Here is a 6,040-nt window from a genome sequence, read left to right as displayed (position 1 = left end):
TTTTAGTTGTTTTTTCTTTTCTTTTCCAATTTTTTTCTATTCCTACTAACATTTGGGGCCTGAGAGACCAATACTGTATATAATTGATATATATATACTCACTGTATTGAACACAATAACCGCACTAAAGTTATTATCATATTATTGTTTACCACTGTTGTTTATTACAATAAACATGCACAAATATTGTATAATACTAATGTTCTATCATATATTTACATATTTACAATCACTGGACATGGTTTTAGAACTGCTGGAGCTTGTGGAACTCCTTGAAACAAGGCACCATGCACAGAGGCACCTTACATTCCTCACACATAAACCGAGTGTCTTTGCGTCTTTGTTGCCGTCGTTTTGTTTGTGCATAGACAATGCATCTCTTCTGAGCAAATTTCTTTTGAGTTGAAGGAAGCTGTATTATGAAATGATCACCTTCTCTCCTCAAACTCTTGGGTATATTGTGATGAATTCGAGGACCATGTTGTATTGCAGGTGTTGTTACCTGGTACTTCATTATGAGTTGTCTGACAACAGACAAACAAAATTCACCATACGGTGGTCTGTTACCAGTCTTTATTTGGTACATATTATATGCATTCAGCATTGAAATGTCCATGAGATGGAAGAAAAGTTTCATGTACCACTTGTAACTCTTACGAAGACAGTCAACAAAACCAATCTGCATGTCACACTTGTCAACCAAGCGCATGTTTTGTGTATAATCAATCACTGTCACTGGTTTTTGAATACGTTCATTAGTCACTCGATCAACTTTGCCACTGTCTTGCATTTCATTACGGTGAATGGTTGTCAACAATGTGACATCTCGTTTGTCATGCCACCGTAATGCCATGATGTCATTGGCAGTAAACACCTGCACGTCATCACCACGAACACCTGCGTTGAGCCTGGGCATATGTTTACGATTAGAACGCACTGTGCCACACACATCTGTCTTGTTCACTCGCATGAAATCACTGAGTAATGGGCTTGTGTACCAGTTATCGGTATATAATGTATGGCCCTTATCAAGATAAGGTGCCATCATGTTTCTCACTACGTCACCTGATATACCCAATAACATCTTGGTATCTTTCAATGTTTTACTACCCGTGTATACAACAATATCCAACACCAGGCCACTGTCAAAGTCAGAGTACACAGTTTTATACCAAAGCGTTTCCTCTTGCTCGGTATATACTGCTTGAATGACAGTCTACCTTTGAACAAAATCAAAGACTCGTCAATTACAAGATTCTTGAATGGATAAAAGTATATCCTGAACTTTTGTTTGAGATACATGAAAACATTTCTAATCTTGTATAACCTGTCACTTCTGTCAGGCCAGGTTTTGTCAGAGAAGTGCAACATACAAAATAGAGCGAAACACCAACGTCAAAGACCTGGGAGTGATCATGTCGGAGGATCTCACCTTGAAGGACCATAACACTGTATCAATCGCATCTGCTAGAAAAATGACAGGATGGATAATGAGAACCTTCAAAACTAGGGAGGCCAAGCCCATGATGACACTCTTCAGGTCACTTGTTCTATCTAGGCTGGAATATTGCTGCACACTAACAGCACCTTTCAAGGCAGGTGAAATTGCCGACCTAGAAAATGTACAGAGAACTTTCACGGCGCGCATAACGGAGATAAAACACCTCAATTATTGGGAGCGCTTGAGGTTCCTAAACCTGTATTCCCTGGAACGCAGGAGGGAGAGATACATGATTATATACACCTGGAAAATCCTAGAGGGACTAGTACCGAACTTGCACACGAAAATCACTCACTACGAAAGCAAAAGACTTGGCAGACGATGCACCATCCCCCCAATGAAAAGCAGGGGTGTCACTAGCACGTTAAGAGACCATACAATAAGTGTCAGGGGCCCGAGACTGTTCAACTGCCTCCCAGCACACATAAGGGGGATTACCAACAGACCCCTGGCAGTCTTCAAGCTGGCACTGGACAAGCACCTAAAGTCAGTTCCGGATCAGCCGGGCTGTGGCTCGTATGTTGGTTTGCGTGCAGCCAGCAGCAACAGCCTGGTTGATCAGGCTCTGATCCACCAGGAGGCCTGGTCTCAGACCGGGCCGCGGGGGCGTTGACCCCCGGAACTCTCTCCAGGTAACTCCAGGTACGTAACAGTAAGATAAACCTGTTCACTGGTATTATTTCACTGAAGGATGGGGTACAAATTAGCTGATCTGTGGACCAGTATGCTTTTATATTATGCTTATAGACGTGAGGCATAAGCATTATTGTTGCAAAAAGCAAATACATTTCTGCAACAGTCGTCTCTTTCCACCTGTGTAGTCTTGACTGTGGTGATAAGATCGTATTTGCCATGGTGTACTGAAAATACTTATTACTTTCCCTGACAATAATTTCCATCAATGGCTGGTCAAAGAATAATTCAAAGAATTCCAGTTCATTGGCCGTGGTTCCAAGGGGACAGGTAGGTAGAATTCCACTTTGAGAGTCATCAAAGTGGTGAGGGCTGGGAACAAAATTGGGATTTTGCTGCCAATCCCAGATACGGTTTGCTGGTGGATACTGGACATCATAGGCTGGTTGTACGGGTGGTTGTGGCGGGCTGGTGGGTGACGCTCCGCTTTGTCCTTGAACTGACGAGTCAGCAGCGTGGGTCCCCGCATGGCACAGTGAGTCACGCATGGCGGTGCCACTACCACCACCAGCCCCACTAACACCATCCACTGTTGCCTGTGGCCCATCCATGCCAAGTGTAGCCACATCATCCTCACTATCACTACCTAAAACGGGTGTAGGGCCACGGGATGTACTCCGGGATGTACTCCGTCCCCTGGGCACAGCATAGGGTACACTACCCGAGCGCATGCGGCGGCGAACATACCGACGCTTCACTGGTGAATATGTTTCCTCACTATCACTACTCGAATGATCGTCGAGCGCAATAAAATCACAATCCACGTCAGAATCATCGTCATTACTGAAGTCAGAGGCCAGGCCACGGGAAAATATTAGTTTTCTCTTACGTTTAGGAACACCCGACCGTGAGTCACGAGTGCCCACACCAGAGATAGAAGGTCGAGGATCGTCGGGGTTTTCTGCACTATTATCGATATCCTGGTCATTATTTTCGGTCACTAACTTATCAAAGCCGTAGAATTCGTCTTCATTTCCACTTCCATCAGTGTCAGAACTATCAGACAGGAAGAGGAGAGTCCCAATTTTCTGGGGAGTGAGAGCTGACTTGCGACGAGGCATGGTGAACAAGGGTGACTGAGCCGGCGTTCCCACAATGCTATGCAGGCGCCTAGATTTTTTGTTTATGGTGCACACCCACGGCGCAGACCCATTCTCTCACATGTAGGCCTATGAGCGCTTTCGTGCTAAATTTGATGGCGCTAGAATTTTGGCGTAGATCTACGGTTTGGACACTCACCGAAAAGCCATAGATCTACGGGACGGACCCTGAAAGGGTTAAATCTCTCAAACCAACCTTTGGTGGCCTTAAATTCACTCACATCACCACTAGTTGCAGGCATTTTTCTAATTAAATCCTCATGCAACTTCCTAGCCTTTTCACATATGATCGCTTGAGAGATGCTATCTCCTGCTATCTGTTTTTCGTTTATCCACACCAATAACAGTCTCTCAACATCTTCTATCACTTGTGATCTCTTATTTGAAAACAAAGTTGCCCCTTTTGCAAGAACAGCTTCCTTGATTGTCGTTTTCTTGGCCACAATAGTAGCGATGGTTGATAGGGGTGTGGTATACAACCTGGCCAGCTCCAAGGCACGCACTCCACTTTCGTACTTAGTAATTATCTCTTTTTTCATATCCATAGTAATTCTCACCCTTTTTCCTGCAGGGTTGGCACTAGAAGCTTTCTTGGGGCCCATGGTGACTTATTTTGCAGGTGCAATCACTAAAAACGCTGTGATAATACGAAATGTTCAAATTGTATGCATGGATGCGACCACACTGGCTGACTTGTAAAGACTGGCACCCACGGGACAACTGAGGCGCACTCAGGCCACACGTGGACGCGTCTCGAACGAATCACGTTGGGCGAGTTTTTTAGTGTTAGCTGAGGCAAAAATTTTGCGTTAAAATGTATCATTGGCTGGATTTAACGTTAGCTGATGCCATCGTTAGCTGAGGGTCCACTGTACAAGTATAAAAAACATATGAAAAACACTGCAAAGTCGCTGTTTTAATCGAAAACTACGGTCTCAGTTTTTTCTCTCGTTATGCACTGTGTGCTGCAGGATTTGTTTCATGTGGTGCACACATATCACATAGATGTATTCTCTCATATCTTGGCAAAAATTTACCACTAACAGCTTATCAGAGTGAGCTGAGCTCATGGCATGGATCTACGGTTTGACCCTCAATGTAAAGCCATAGATCTACAGCATGGACCCTGAAAGGGTTAAAGCATGAAATCGTAGATAAACAAATGAGGTGGATTGTAGGTTGAGGGGGAAGCGGGGTAGCTTGCTTGTGACTTGGGTGTTGGCTCGTAACTTAGAGCAAAAAATTGACCAAGTGACGGCTCCTATTTCAAAAAATTTACATGTTGGGACACTCGTAAGCTGAGGTTCCACTGTATTGTAGTCTTATTCAGTAATCTGGCCCATTTTGGATGAATGATATGAATTGCTGATAAACCAAAGGAATGCCATTTAACCCTTTGACTGTCACAACCTCAAATCCTGAAGTGTCTCCTGGTGTCTAAAAAATTCTAGGAAAATTTTGTTTTTTTGAAATTATAGAGAAACTTTTTCTGATGGTAATGACACCAAAAGTACAAAATTTGATCAAAAACTTACCGAATTATGCTCCCGCGAAGTTAGCGATCTCTGCGATATGTACGCATTGGCAATTTAGCCGAATTTGAGCCCTATTTTCGGCCGATTCCATTATTCCATTCGATGAAACTCATAGCTATTTCTTTAGAACTTCATTTTTTCTATCAATTGAGTACAAGAAACTGCCCATTTACTGATTTCAACTACCCAATAAAGTGGTCAGAAATTGGCAATTTGGCCAATTTCACGCAAATTAAAAAAAGATGCCAATTTCAAAATAGGGTCCAGAATAAACAATGCAGACATTCTTGGCACTAAAATAACATATCCTCTGTTCATTAGTCACGTCTCCAGACCCCTCTTATGTTACTCTTGCTTTTTATTTTGATTTTTGATTCACACAAAAAAATAGAAGATTAACTGTTATGCAGACTACTGCATTATTGTAAAAATGGTATAAATAATATCAGTCCACTAGTGAAAGGATATTAGACTCCCCAGTTGATGTGTATTGGACGTGTGGTGTGATTTGTTTACTCCTGAACATTGGTAAAAATCGAACATTTCCGCTAGTTTGAGCTCAATTTCAAGGTTGTTTTCATCGTGAAACTAATCAAAATTATCTCTATTTCTGTAATATGTTCTCCATTCTATCAAATGAGACCAAGAAAATGAGAATAAAACCATAAATACTATAGGAAAATACACCTCAAAGGCGGTGTTTTAATCAAAAAACACAAAGTTTTTTCTCTCATGCACTGCGTGCTGCAGGATTTTTTTATACAGTGCACACTGACCACACAGACCCATTCTCTCACATGTTGGCCTACCAGCTTTCTCCTGCTTGATTTGAAGCCACTAGAATTATTGAGTATACATATATATGTCCGAAACACTGGCTCGCAAGACATATATAGTATTCGGCTGAAACAGTCAAAGGGTTAAAGGCAAGCATTTATTACACATTCTTCATACTTATGTTGAACATCTTTGATATATGATAGATGATTGAAAGCAATCAAGATATGGATTAACCTCTTTGTCACTTATTGTCTCACAAAATATGGGTTATAGTGACTTTTGTCACCATCGTCATTTCACCAGGTTATCAACTGTTTCTCTTCATTTTGTGACTGGATATGTAAACTTAATTTTTTGTAACCTCTGTTAGTCAGTTATTTGTGGCTACTAAAGGTAGTCTCCATCCTTTTTATATTTTTCGAAGTGAAAAC

General features: G+C 41.9%; 1 protein-coding gene across 3 annotated transcripts in view; it reads left to right on the top strand.

Moving 5' to 3' along the window:
- Positions 1–6,040, top strand: part of Cbp80 (Nuclear cap-binding protein subunit 1) — a 352,041-nt gene that overhangs the window by 322,304 nt on the left and 23,697 nt on the right. The window lies entirely within an intron of this gene.

The sequence above is a fragment of the Cherax quadricarinatus genome, chromosome 3, assembly GCF_038502225.1.
Source record: "Cherax quadricarinatus isolate ZL_2023a chromosome 3, ASM3850222v1, whole genome shotgun sequence".
NCBI classification, from domain to species: domain Eukaryota; kingdom Metazoa; phylum Arthropoda; class Malacostraca; order Decapoda; family Parastacidae; genus Cherax; species Cherax quadricarinatus.
The sequence above is the reverse complement of the archived record's forward strand: the minus strand, read 5'-3'. Positions and strand labels throughout refer to the sequence as shown.